The following is a 15620-nucleotide window of genomic DNA, read 5'->3' on the forward strand; positions in this document are numbered from 1 at the left end:
ACTTGCTTTGATTTTTCTCTGGTTGTGCTGTTACATAACAAATTCACAGGCTGTCGAACACGCAGTGGAAGATTATGTTGTCTCTCTTTGCCTATTTAACCCAAATGTTTCCTTTCAGTGAAGGACTCACATTTACCAAAAACACCTGAAGTTTTGTGTAATGTCCTGTATTTGTTTGTTGTCATTATCCTACTTTCAGTGCAGTAATAGACACGGGTACAAAAACAAGGGTTTGTGGTATCTTTATTTATGCACCGTTGAGAGATGTGTTGAGGTTTTGAAGGCATCAGAAAGAGTCAGACAAATCAAAGTCTCTGTACCGACACGGCGGTCTCTCATGATAAAGCAGTTGTCACTGTTCAGTGTTGCCTTGCCGATGGGGGTGCAGTGGTAGTGACAGCAGTTTGGCCTTGAGAGATGCTGCAGAAAGGGAGGACTACAGCTGGTCCTAACAGCAATTTACTGTGTCGGTGTCCCCCCGCTGTGGGAGATAAGGCCTGGTAATGGCATGGTGTGACAGGGAGATAATACTTGGTAATGGGTAAGCTGAAAGGGGGCAGGCGTATAGGACATCTGTGGCTGTGCAGTAGTGAAACTCCAGACACATCATATTACATTTTAACTACTTTTCAATCTGGCAGCATGTCCCCTTTATCCTTTTTTTTAAGTCTGCTTTGCTCTACTTTCATCCACATTTCTCCCAACTTGTTTTAATAAACACTGTCCAAATCCCGGCTTTTTTAACCCCTGCATTTTTTTTCTTTTTTCGGGCCTGCCTGCTCTGCCCTATAAATCTATTTTTACTCTGCTCGGCTTCATGACTCTTTGTTCCCGTAGACACCTGTGGCTTTAGCTGTACAAACTGTGCCCCGTGATCTCTATGTGTGAACACATGTAAGTTAACAGACATGCTGGCATTGCTTCGAATCCACGCCATGAGATCCTCTATGCAAATCTATTGAGGTGTATATGTTTCTGCATTTTACTGACAAACTTATCATTACCGCAAGTCTACAGCTCTACTACAAGAATACAAGTTACCCTTCTTTTCTCTGCATGTGTGGTTAACAGAAAGAAGGGCAGAGAAATTCTCTCAAATAGTTTCCTCTCTACCCTCACCAGCAGCTGAGAGCATGATGAGCCGACTGAGAACATTGCGCCCACATGAGTCATGCCTAAGTTACTGCTGTGGGAGATGGAGAGATGGCCTGATGAGGCTTCAGGGAATGAGGTGTAGAGCAGTGGAAGTGGTGAAATAACTTTACAGCAGAAGCTGCTGCAGAAAAGCCTGAAACTTGTATCCATCCTGCAGCTGTTCTCTGTTCCTGTACTGCACGAAGACTCTTTAGATTGTCCCTGATTGTAAAAAAAAAAAAAAACTTGCTGACTTGCTCTTTTTTTATGTCTTGTTGAAATTAAATGGCTTTTAACCCCTTTGGATCATGTCCCCAGTCGTATTGTGCACACACTTAGCATTAAATACCCAAACAAATCTTTGAGCTTCACTATCAAAATCCATTTCATTTATAGATATTTGAGGCACAAAGTTTAGGACCAGATCTTTAGAGTCTGGGTTGCTGATTCACTATCTGGTGTTTTGTGACGTTTGAGTAAGATCAATGGTTCGGGAAAGATCCTGGCTTTGAGTAGGTTTAGATAAAAAGCATGATGCCTCCTTGTCGCCTTTTTGTATCATAAAAACAGAATGAAATGTGAATAATGCCACAGTCCCTGTGAGTGCGTGGTGTGATGTAAGAATATTTTGGTGGAGTATAAATGAACTACATCATCAGTGAACATTTCACTTGTTCAAAATCAACTTATTATGCAACATGGCTGATAATATCATTCCAATCATCTTGTCATTGTGTTCATAAAAATCATGATTATGCTGGCATCGGAAACACATTTCTGTCAAAATGTACGTGCACTGGCAAAGTTTATGACCGTCATTTCAAAACGTGGTGCAGGGCTGCAGTCAGCCATAAGCAGACAGAAATGACAACGGGAGGGTATTGCACAGATTATTTATGGATTTTCATCCAGTTGCAGAGTCGCTTCCCTCGGTTTGCTGTGGTATATTTGATCACGGCTGTATGTTACAGTGTTGTGCTTTCTGTGGATGTGGCAGGATTTTCCCCTGGACTCTAGTTATGCTGACAGCACAACTGTTACTCTTTGGCACAACAAGCTGCTGTGTGGGGTTTGCTGTCCCAACCCTCTGTGTGCTTATTGTAAGAAAGAAATATATCACTGTGTGTGTGTGTGTGTGTGTGTGTGTGTGTGTGTGTGTGTGTGTGTGTGTGTGTGTGCGTGTGCGTGTGCGTGTGTGTGTTGGCTTTGTGTGCATCTGAGTGTTACATGTGTGCCTGTTCACATACACAGCTGTATGTGCCTTCGCAAACCTCTGCCTGGTCTGTTTTAATCATTTTGAAGCTATTACATAATGCAATAAAACATTACAATTACCGCAAGCTCAACATCCAGAACACACACTGGAGAATCTGCGGGCTTGGCATCTCATCCAGCCGTGGGGTTTTGGAGAGATGATGGGTTTAGGGGATGTGTGTGGAGAGAGAGAGAGACACAGGGAAAGGGATGGTTTCCAGGGAGATGGTAAATCACTTAGGGGAAGGAAACACAAGGGAAAAACAAAGCAAGGAGGAAATGCACCTGCCAGACAGAGCAGCAGCCGTTTGGCCAGCCACTCCACGAGTTATGTCACTCTGGTCTGCCGACTCACAGGTGAGGAGGAGAGCGAAAGAAAGAAAGAAAGAAGAACGATTTCAAAGAAGTTTCCAGATGCTACCATTGTCTACTCATTTTTGTTGTTCCTTCTGTATTTGATATAGTTCTACTTTTAAATGATCTAATTAAGAGGATATAGGAGATGAGTTAGGCTGCATTTAGTCAATAACTTATTAAGACTTACAGCAGGTCAAACTTTACATATATTTTTTGTGCCATTAAAAATGCAAATCATGATCCCTTATAAGTTCAACATATAGAGATGTTTTGGGTCTTGTTTGTATTTTTGTTGATTTATTATCAATTGATCCAGTTGGAGAAAGAGATTTGCACCCTATCTACTGATCTCCCTTACACGCGTACTGAGTTAATGAGCACTGTTACATCATTTATACAACTTTTCCTGTAAGCCAAGACCAACAGACCAAAAAAAAAAGAAAAGTCTCAAAAAAGCTGATCCAGCGAAGTCTGGTCTCTCTCTGTAAATATACTTAACTGTGCTTTAACTCCCTCACGGTAGCTTTTGTCATGTGCCACCATGCCTGCTGCATTAGACCCACAAGCAGGAATAAGCACACACACACACACACACACACACACACAAGTAAGGAAGAAGTATAATAACAGGCAAGTGTGGTATGATTCAGGGAAGACTTCTCTCTGATAATCCTCTCAGCAAGCATGCATATATCCTCAAATATCCTCTCTGTTTACTCGCTCAGGCTGCTGCTAGTCCGGTCCAGTTTCTACTCTGTTTGCCTTTCTCACTCTTTCCATGTCTGCGTTTCTCTCTCTCTCATTTATCAGACTCCCTTTCTCTAAGCTCAATCCGTTATTTAGATGACAGTTTATCAAAAACACTGCCAAAGAATATTCTCAAAGCCCATAAAGAGCAGTTAAGACATTAAAACTGTCTTTAAAAGACAATTTGGCTTGTCCGGATTATTACATAGTGTTACATAATGATGACGAAAACTTCCAAAACAGAGTGAATACGGCCGCACAAGTTTGGTTCCGTTTATTCTCTCTGATCTTTAATCATTGCATTCACCCAATGAATCCAGTCAATTAACAAAACGACATCACACAGCAAGCATGAGAAGAGAGAGGGAGAGAGAGAGAGAGAGAGAATGACAAAGGGTGAGGGGAGAGCGAGGGAAAACACTGGGCGCTTGTTTCACACGTGCACTCTTGTATGTTGGGATTGAACCCCACAACATTTCCCACAATCAGCTTTTCTGTCTGGCAGCACGTTGCAGAAAATCAGGTCACACTTTAATTCAATGCGCTGTCACATATAAAACGCAATTACCGACTACCTCTGTGGCATAGCACCAGCTGCACGCCACAGTAGGAGAGACGTTTAATGAAATGGATCCAAAAATGGTTCAACAGCAATTTTTGAAACTGAGATTGAATTGGTTTTTTTTCTGCATTCAAAGAAAAGTTTGAGATTCTTAAAGGACAATGGAGATGAGATTATGGAAAGCTCGCTCATTTCTCTACATGAGATTAGTAAGAATCGAGCTGGTGCCTTAGAGCCACACATGCACCGTTCAGCTGTCAACAGACTTTATTTAACTGGCTGTATGAATGAAGATTTTTATAGAGCCAATTCATAACAAGTGTTATGTCAAGACACTTTACAAAGACCCAACGTTAATCCACCATGAGAACAGCATGGCAAGAAAAAAAAACAGTTTCAGAGGCGGAAACCTCAAGCACAAAACCAGACTCGTGTTGAACACAGAGGTGGGGTAAAAAATCCATACAGTATAGTATCGCAATATTTTGTGTGGCGATATTATATCGTCTCATGGCGGCCAAGTATGATATTTTAGATATGCTTTTTGAATTTTTAACTGCTGAAGGGGTTGCACAATTCATTTTGAACAAGTTGCATTGTTAAGAATTCATGTTCAAGTTCAATTAGACTGAAATACAAATAAAAAAGGATGAAGTGAGATGAACAGACTGAGAATTTGATCTTATTTGACAAAACAGTTCTTGATTTGGTTTAGTGTAGTGGACATGATATGCAGTTAAAAAGCTTCATCGCAATATATTGTACTGCAATTCTCAGCATATCGCAAAATGTTACAAAATCGCAATAGCATCGTATCGTGTCTCGAGTATCGTGATAATATCGTATCGTGTCTCGAGTATCGTGATGATATCGTAGCATGTCTCGAGTATCGTGATAATATCGTATCGTGTCTCGAGTATCGTGATGATATCGTATCGTGTCTCGAGTATCGTGATGATATCGTAGCATGTCTCGAGTATCGTGATAATATCGTATCGTCTCTCGAGTATCGTGATGATATCGTATCGTGGGGACTCTGGTGATTCCCACCTCCTGCAACTGTGTTGGACTTGTAAAGTGGGATGGAGGGAGATGCAGAACGAAAGAGACAGACAGAGCAACAACAACAATGAATAAGATAGAGTCACAATGTCTGTAATAATGGTAAAAATATGGGTAGTATGAGCTAAGAATAATAATAGAGCGGTCAGTCTAATATTTTTATAGCCATATAACTGCAAATACACAGCCCTGTTTTGAGTATGAAGTTGCCAGCTAACAGCGGTGCAATGTTATCTGGATTTTATACTTTGTTGGCTTTTGAAGATCATATTAATGTGATCATATAACTATGCTGACATTGAAGCTGTCACCGTCCTTGTGTATTCTGTGTGTTAACTAGTCCGTGTGTGTGTGAGTGTGTGTGTGTGTGTGTGTGTGTGTGTGTGTGTGTGTGTGTGTCTGTGTGTCTGTGTGTGTGTGTGTGTGTGTGTGTGTACCAGGATATAAAGCAATGCTGTTGTTGTTTGTCTGGCTCAGGCCTGTCATCGTGGTGGTTGGCGCAAGATTTGTGTTTGTGTTGTGGATAACTATTCCTGCTGGTCCTGTGTGTGTGTGTGTGTGTGTGTGTGTGTGTGTGTGTATGTGTGTGTATGTGTGTGTGTGTATGTGTGTATGTATGTGTGTGTGTGTGTGTGTGTGTGTGTGTGTGTGTGTGTGTGTGTGTGTGTGTAATAATTCATTGGTGCAGGGGGCACAAGAAGGAAACAGGGCATGTTTTGGTCTTTGAGTGTGTTTGGACAAACTTTCTGTGTGTATGTGTGTGTGTGTGTGTGTGTGTGTATGTGTGTGTGTGTGTATGTGTGTGTGTGTGTGTGTGTGTGTGCGCAAGCGTGTGTTTTTTCTTTATTTGTTTGCATATGTTTATATGGCAGTAAGTTTCCTTCCTGAAGACATCTGCTTCTGAGCTTTCACAGCTGATGGCCTTCATGAATGTTCAAGGTTACAGTGGGGAGACATTTGTTGTGTGTGTGTGTGTGTGTGTGTGTGTGTGTGTGTGTGTGTGTGTGTGTGTGTGTGTGTGTGTGTGTGTGTGTGTATTACAGTATCTATATATGTAGGTGTGCTATGGGTATTTGTGTGTTAACTATAAATCATAGCAGCACTTTGTGTCCACAAGATTGGATTTATGACATTAATATAGAAGTTTGTTTCCATTTACTCCCAAGTGTTTCCATTCTCAGTATGTTTGCATATGGGCCTCTGCTGTTGTACTTTATGCTTGAATGTAATGTATGTGTACATGCTTGCGTGAGTGCATGTCTGTCACCGCTGAGCCAAGTTTAATATCACTCTTGGTCTGTCACCATTAAATCTCATGAAACTGAGCAAAACCTTGGAGGTCTCACTTCTCCTTTCTACCTCTCTCTCTCTCTCTCTCTCTCTCTCTCTCTCTCTCTCTCGCTCCTTCACGAACACACACAAGCACGCTGATGCTGAGCTCATTGGGCCTCCATCGTCATCTGTAACATCACCAGCCACCAGAACTCATACTGTAGGCCAAGACCAACAGACAAAATATAGACAGTCAAAAAATAACCAAGTTGTCCTCTGCAGTCTGGCCTTTCATGCCTGCCAACTATTCCTTTTCATTTCACTTGACATGGGACTGAGACCATGCTTCATTGCCTTAACTGTATTCCATTATGACAGATTGATGGAGTTCATTCTTTTGACTTACAGATTGATGGACATACAGCTCCACACAAGGCAGAAATAACAGCCAGTTGTATTGGTCCACATTGGCACAAATCTGAAATGCAAAAAGACCCATATAAGACATATTTTAATTTGGAATTAAATAGTCTTTTAAATATATATATATATATCTTATTAATGTGGAAGTATTGACTTTAATAATCTTTTCCTCTAAAGAAAATTCCTGACACATGTGAGTCTGCTTTAAAAATAAGATGAGTTTTCTCTACATTTGATTGAAGTTTTCTTGTTTAAAGCACTGCAGGCAGGGCAGTGCACGCTCTGTGCACTTCATGACCTGATCAACTATTGAACCCAGTATCTAGGCTTGTTCCAGCGCCTGACACCCAACCCACCTATATTTAGCATGGTACCAGCATAGAAGGGGAAAGACTTCCTAGGATTATATCCAGCTCCGCAGCATGCCATCACACCTCTCTATTCTTTATTTTAGATCCAAGCGAAGACCTACTTTGAAAGCCAACAGACTGATTGGCCCAGACAGCCGTGTGGAAGCTTTTTTAGGGGGACGCAAAGAAATCCTCCAGAAACACGAGTCAGCAGTTTAAACCAGGCTTAAATGCTGGACCACCAGCTGCGTCGTCCCTCTCCCTTGCCTGACCCGTAGACAGCCGTACCATCCTGAAAAATATTACCAGTGTTTGACCTCACGTATAGCCCTCTGTGAAAATATCTTGTGACCCCCATATCAATATGTCACACTGTAAACATTCCCTCTGATCAAATCACATACAGTATGTAGAACAGGCTCAAGTATACTGTGTGCAAACAGAGTGTTAATTGTTGGGGATTTGCCCCTTTTAATAAGTCAATTGAAATGCTTTGTGTTATTCTTTCATGGTAGCTCAACACTTAATGCTTTCATTTATTCTGAACATTTAAGCTTTGGCTTGAAAAGGGATAAGAAATCAAGTTTTGGCAAGGATTTAGGGTTTACCATAAGGGCTTTGTCTTTGTGGTTCATTGTTCTGCATTAGGAGCAACTCTTTACAATTGCAGGGTCACTAGGGAGGGGCCACAGGAGTTTTTTTTCACAAATTCATTTTTTAGACTTGGCAAAAGCCTATGATCATGTCACCAGGGGGTTGATGATGTGGGGGGTATTGTGGGAATATGGGTTATCAGAGCCTTTGTTTGTCCCCGTTTAGGGACCTCAGAATTGCATGACTGCTTTTTGCAGATGATGTGGTTGTGTAGCCATTATCATATTGTGACCTACAGCAGGCACTGGGGCTGGATTGAGTGCTTTGGATGAAAGTCAGCACCTTCAAGTCTGAGACCTTTGACCACTGCCAGAAAATGGTGGACAGTTCGGTCTTGGTGAGGAATGAGTTTCTGTCTCAAGCAAAGAAGTTCAAGTCTCAGGGTCGTAGTCAATGATAAAATGGTTTGTGATATTGATGGATGCGGTGATATTTGCCTTGCACAGGACTGCTGTGATGAAGAGGGAGCTGAACTGAAAGGCAAACTTAGCGGTCTACTTAGCAGTAGATCTACATTTCCAACCCTCACCTATTGTCACCTACCTATTTGGGTAGCGCCTAAAAGAATGTTGTGGATAAAAGCAGCTTTAATGAGTTTCCTTTGTAGGGCTAAGCCTTGGTGATGGTGTGAGAAGCTCAGACACCTAAAGGGAGCTTGGTGTAGAGTCTCTACTCCTTTGCTTCGAGTTAAGGTGGTTTTGACATGCCTCCTGGATGCCCCCAATTGAAGGTCTGGGTAGGCCTAACTGCGAGAAAACCCTGGGGTAGACCCAGAGCTTGTTTTAGGGATTATGTTGACTCACTCAAACTGCTTTAAAAATGAATAATATTAGCCAAGCAATATTATAAATATTAAAGTGCATCTAAGAGCTACAACTATTAATATGAGTCTTACATCTATTATCATTAATATGAATATGAAAGTGAATCTTTGTTATGTTGAGCTGCTCGACTTCAATCTCTGTAAATAACATAATCAGTCGTCCATGTTTCATCATCATTCCACTTGCTTATTTTAATATTAGACTATCTTTTATCCTACTTAGCTGTTACTGCTAATACCACACACACTTTTGCTGTTATTACAGACATTCAAGCTATAAATCTATCATATTGATTGTTGTTGTTGCTCTATCTGTCTCTTTCGCCCTGAACCTCCCTCTGTACAGCTTTTGAAGCCCAACACAGTTTTGGCAGGTGGCTGTTCAACATCAGTCTGGTTCTGTTCGAGGTTTCTACCTCTTCAAGGAAGTTTTTCCTAACTTTGTAACTTTGCTAAATGTTGCTTGGTGCTGTGCTCATGATGGATTGATGTTGGGTCTTTGTAGATAATATAACAAAGAATAAAGTCTGTTACACGCTCTTTTTTAAAGTGTCTTCAGATAGCATTTGTTATGAATTGGTGCTGTGCGATGGATGGATGGATGTATGGATGGATCGATGGACGGATCGATGGATGGATGGACAGATGGATGGCAGTGTTGTTTAGCCATAGATTCCATTGTATGGCAATTGGGTTAAGCCAAGGTGGAGATGAGATAGCATGCAGCATTTTCTATGTCACAACTCTTAATGTTCTTAAGAGTGAATCTTCTCTTTCTGGAGGAACTGAATTAAACTGCTGAGATCCCAAATTCCCTTGTGGAAATACTGAGTTTGAATTTGTTTGTCCCCTTTTGTATTTGGCACTTACAAGAGAAGCCGTTGGTTATTTTTCAATGGTTTCATCGTTTTACTTTATTCATTCAAAAGATATTATTAAAATGTATTGTATGTGTTACTTGCAACTTCACTTAAACCTGAAAACAATTATGTTTGTACACATGGGAGCAGTTCAAACTGGCTTTAAGACTACAGGGGACAACTCTTCTTTGGAAATGATAAAGATTTTAGCCAAGAGTTACAGTTGCACCTTGGCAGGTTCAGAGCAATATAAACATTTATTTTAAGTCATATCAGTGGTTGCCCGATGAATGTCAGTACAATTTTCTGTCTCTTTTAGCTCCATTTGGGCTCCTTGAGGAATTTACAGTATCTGGCTCTGTAGCTGTTAACTGCTCTAAAGTGCTCCACTATGACCACTAACTAGTTTCTAACTTTGTCCCTTCATTGTTCAGTGCTGGGCAGGTAGCTGCAGTGGGTTTCTTATGGTCTTTTCTAAAAAGGAAAGCTGCTGCTGTGGCTGACAACATCACAGTGAGAGTGCTGTGAGTTAACCAGTATCACTCAAGTTTGGGACCAGAAAACCACGACACTGAGTAAAGAGACAGAAGAGTCACCAATAGAAATTGATAATGATTATAAATTACTTCATGCCCCTTTAAGGTGTTCATATTCTAAATGCGGGAGAGATTCACATCACTTTATTGGTTTGTCTTCACAAGTTTTTATCTTGTCAGCCTTTGAAATGTTACCTCCTAATCTTTCTTTCTTTAGCTCTCCCTTAGGAAACATCAGCTGAGCTCTATGACTATTGTTATTTCTGGGGATTAAACAAAGTACAAGTAGATTGTTTGTGGGTGCCCTTTGCTTTGACCAACTGAGCAGAATTAGACTTCAGACATTTGCGGACTCTTGGAGTTTGCGTTTGATGTGTTTCAGCAGTACAACAGAAAATAGCGTGCGGTTTGGACTATAATTGCTGTTGGATTAGGCCTAGCGTAGCCCGGGCTGGCCTGTGTGTTATACTGTTTGGAGACGTTTCGATGGTGCCGTAAATGTTGAGGGATTAGTCAAAGCTGAAGGGTCACAGCACTAATCTCATTATGACAGGAGGAGAGGGAGGGATCTGACCACTCGTGAACAGCTAAGCAGACAGCCTCAGCACTGGGGGAATCCCTGTTTCACTGCAGAGGACACTCCTGCTGCTTCACATATGATGCTTCACATATGATGCTTCACATATGATGCTTCACATATGATGCTTTCACTGTTTGCATTACTTACTATAGAACTCCCCCTATTGAGACTAGAAACATTTCTTCTGGAGGTATAATACATTTTTTTCAAAGGATAAGAAAGAAGAATAGCACGATCACCAATAGATACGAACATATTTTAGCATTTGGTCCTAACTTGTTGCATTTAGTATGTGAAAAATCCATATTTCAGAATAAAACAAACTCCAACTGAGACTAAAATCTACTGTCCAAGTCACTACTTTGATGAATCTATAAGGATTGAGATAGACTGGGAGGTTCTGGGAGATGCTCTCAAGCTTTGTAGTTTTGAATTAGAATGTATACATTTAATAGGCACAATGCAATTTAACATGGTTTCAATACAGAGCAGCAAAAAATGATGTGCTGCACAGAGAGTTTATAGCTATTGCGTATTTCTAACCCTCCCAAGTTGGGCCTTTGGGTGTGTAAAAAAGTATATATTAGTATAGAAAGTTGGAGTACATATATATAATATATATATATATATCTTAAAACAGAAATTAAAACATGAGTCACTGCATCACAGCAGGTTTCAATAGCTCCTCCTGCTTGCACATTTTCCCTCCTTGTCTAAGAAAATGAAGATGGAATATGGCTATGTTTCAGGCTGACACATTGCAGCGAACGTGAGGTAATGGTGAAACAGTGTCGACAAAAACTACAAAGTTCTCCAAAACAAAACAGTAAAACTCTGAAGGATCATATAAATGAAATGTTCTTTTTCTGTCTTTCCCTCCATCAGTCTGTCTGCAGTACGCAGACAGAGACACTGGCTTACACATTGAGGCGTGCACACAATGACACGTGTGCATACACACACACACACACACACACACACACAGAAGCCACAATGACATATCCCAGTGAGTGTTTCAGCTTTTCTTGTGACAACAATAAACTAGGGCCAGGAAAAAAAAGAGAATGGCAAGAAAAGACACACAAACATTTCATTCCTGCTCTGACTGTGAGGTCAGTAAAGGCCAGATATTCAAATGTGTTATCTTCCTAGTTTGTGTTTTGCTGTTATTTCTGTCTCCCCATAGAGGGATGTATCGACTAAAACAGTGGCAGAACTTTTAGACTCAGTGGTTGAAGGGGAGAGTGATTTGTTTGACTTCATGCTTGGAAGCACCATCACTCTAAACTTGCAGTGTTAAGACAGCTGGGGCGCTCTGTGCCAATGGGAAAATGGCCCTTTGATTATTTACATGTGAAAAAGTGTTTACGTGAAAGTAAAAGGGTATGTCTCTTTTAGCAACTATAAACTAGTGTATTGTCATAACAAGTTCAACTTCACTGTGAGATTGTTGGTGAACTGCAAATAAATAATATAAAGATGTAACAAATCAGAAGGTTTAAAGTTTCTATGAAATCACATTTTTATGTCTTCCATAAAATGTGATTCACTAGCATACAAATCTTTTATGAAGTCTTTAATATTTTAATAGTAGTTGTATTTTACAGTTTTTCATTTGCTTAGAAACCAAAATGTTGAATCTTAATGTTGCACTATTAAGATTTTGCATACTCAAACCCTTTCTCTTATTCCTATGTCCCTCCCAAAATAATGAATAAGACCCGTGAGTGAGCGTTCAGTTGTTTTTGATGAATGTCCTCATAAGATGCTCGAGAAGCAGAGTGGGATTTTCATGCACAACTTCACCAACTAGCAAGGTGCATGAAGAGTGGAAGGCTAAAATCAGATCACTCCTGGCTTCATCATAAATGATATTCAACATGTAACTGTCTAGAATAACCCAATTCTTGTAAGCTCTCTTAGTTTAAAAAAATGTGACAAATTCCCTGTGTTTTCATATAAAGAATATGAAAACATCTGATTCAAGACTCTGAGAGAGAAGGTAGTCTTTTGGAAATAAACCCATTTACATGTACCTAGCCTAACTTTGACTTAAGCATAAATACAATTTTCCACACACTGTGTGACATGCAGGTGTATAGTCAACAAAGTCTGCTTATATATGGTATATATATATTTTTGAAGATTTATTTTTGGGGCTTTTTGTGCCTTTAATGGAGAGATATGACAGTGGACAGTGGTGGATATCAGGGAGAGAGAGAGAGTAGGGAATGACATGCGGGAAATAAGCCACAGGTGAGACCCGAGCCCCCCCCGTTTGGAGGACCACAGCCTCCACACATGGGGCGTGCACACCAACCACTGCGTCACCAGCGCCCCTCTGCTTATATTTCTTAATAGCCCTGATGTTACCTCTGTTCTGTTGTAGATTTCAATGTGTCCTAACATTTATTACACAGTGTATGTCATGTATTCTCAATCCAACAAAAGTAATGGAAATAACAGGTCCTTAATGAGTCCGCTGCATCAGTGATACCTTCGACATCAGAAACTTATGGGTCACTGTTAAATCTGGCAAAACTCAGTGGTTGGCTTGATTTTTGACAGAGAGGTACAAACCCAGACTCAAATTATTTTAACAAGGATAAGTGACTTGTTATACTAGAGCACTACATTCCCTTAGTCCATTTAATAAAAAACAAACCAACTGCTACACAGATGGTTTCATTTCAAAGCGATGCTACACTCCAGCTAATTATAACACATTGCTCCCACCTTTCCACACCTGACTGCACCGCTAACAATACACCAGCGTGAACCAGGCCAAGTTTGAGGCTTATCACTGTTGCTGACGTGTTCCTGATGGACAGCAGACATTTTTTTTGTAAAGGTTACCCTGACAGCCCGACTCATGTCCTGATAGAGAACATAATGAAACATTGCACGTGCCGTCGAGTGCTCCCCGCAGCATTAAGAGACTTCCAGGGAACCCTAACGAACACAGAGGACGGTATCAGATCAAACTAGCTTGAAAAGTGGAGCGGAGCCATCGTTTAGAGTCTGTTGTGGTTTGTTTTAATGAGGTGAAGGTCATTGCACCTGCCACACATGTGTGTGTGTTCACCTCCATTTTGGAAGAGTAGGGTTTAAGCACATGAAGGTCATGTTATTCCCGTACTGATCTCAAAGGTTGTGTGTAGGTTGAACAAACTGTGTTCTCCCTTCTCTGTACAATAATTGATTGTAACCCTGAAAGTAAAAACTAAGTCAGCTGAGTTTGGCAAAAGAATCAAAGACTCTGACTCCATACTACAACACTTTCTGCCCTGAATATCTCAGAAAATAGTTTGTTTTGGAAAGAGAGTCCCATATTTTTTTTTATTTCTTTTGGATGTCTCCTCGGCCAATTTGTGGCATTTTCTCTTAAAATCATGATATTACCTCAGTGGTCGCCCTTTTTTTTTCTTTCTTCCTGTTTCTTGTCCTGTCCTATCCTTGCCTTTTATCTCGGCCCCCGTGTTTTTTTTTCTTGTCCCTTTCATTTGATTTCCTTCTTTTCCCTCTACTCAGTAAATCTCTGGCATGTGTATTCATGTTTCTCTTACCATATTCTTTGCCTTTTTTGGTGAGTCTCGGAGTCCCTTTCCCCTGAACTGTCTACGGTGCCAGTTGCCTCCTGGCACTTATGATTTGGATTATTTGATTATCTTTGCTGAAGACTATCACAGATGTTTTCATGAATGCTTCTCCTGATCTCACAGAGAGGGTCCAGCAGATGGATAGACGGGCCGTAAATCCTCGTCTGAGTGGGGAACGATAATGATTTTGACCCTGGCCTTGGCTTGGGTCAGCCTTGTCTAGCTTAGCAACAGGCACCGCAGAGGTCCAGACAGCAGGACGTTACTTTTCTGTACACTTTTAACCAGCAACCCCTCCTGATGGACTTAAGGATTTGTCAACAACACGCAAACTAAGGATTTACTCCCCTTGGTCCCCAAACCCCCTGCTGACTCACAGTTAAATGCACAACTGTTCATGAACACAAATGGACAGTGTGGACACTCGTCTCAACCTTAAGCTCTCTGTTGTGTATTAATACTAGTGCTCATATGTTTTATGCATCTACTAATTCTGTGAAGTATGAAAACAAAACAAGTGGTCAAAAGTGGAGGGCTGATGGGATGTATTATAACATTATTAGTGATATGTATGTTGTCAAACCTTGGATTACTTTATTGAAATGTTCATATGCTATATAATAAAGATATGACATTTTTATTGGATATTTAAGATGATAATATATATATATATATGTATATATAACTATAAATATTTAACAAAGGATTGACTTAATATTGCATGAAACACATCAGAAAAAAAAGGAAACACAGATTTGAAGACGCTGCTATTCCAGATGTAGCCTATAGGGTCAAATAATCATGATAGGCAGCATCATAAAATTATTAAGACATTTTTTTTTCAAATGTTTATTCTGAAAATCAGAAATTAATCCCGTAAACAAATCACAGAAGAAGTAAATGTCGTAAATGGCTAACTTGCATGCCTCAGGTGCTGGTCGTCAGCTGTGGTAGAAACGTTTCTTGTTTAGTTCCAACTATTGATGATTGTTATTCAGTGGCACATTGCCAAAAGGATTTAAGTTCTGTAATAATATGGCACTCGTTAAAGCTACAGAGCCTTATTTAGGGTAACATAGCTTTCATCATGAATCAATCATTTAATATCTTACCAGTCAGTTATTAATGGAAATGAATGACTTTCAGGTGGCCTTTATGTACTCACACTCAAACAGCTCAAACATAATTAGCGCCACAATGCTGATTATCATATGAACAGTTTATGTGTGTGGAGCCAAGGGATGTCAATCAATATCTGATAGGCCACACCCACACAGTCTTGAGCGCAAAATTTGTCTAATCAGCAAAAATGAGCTGTTGTTGTTTTTAACAACATTATAAATAGTTGCTTTTATTTGTATTCTATGGCTTAATGCAACTCTGGACTTTGATAACACATTTTCACTT

At 40.3% G+C, this 15620-nt stretch overlaps 1 protein-coding gene across 3 annotated transcripts in view; it reads left to right on the top strand.

The window, feature by feature from the left end:
• The window catches only part of fhod3a (formin homology 2 domain containing 3a), a 56604-nt gene that overhangs the window by 14597 nt on the left and 26387 nt on the right, over positions 1 to 15620 (top strand). The gene's annotated exons all lie outside the window — the stretch shown is intronic.

Source organism: Labrus mixtus, chromosome 16 (assembly GCF_963584025.1).
Source record: "Labrus mixtus chromosome 16, fLabMix1.1, whole genome shotgun sequence".
Classification (NCBI taxonomy): Eukaryota; Metazoa; Chordata; class Actinopteri; order Labriformes; family Labridae; genus Labrus; species Labrus mixtus.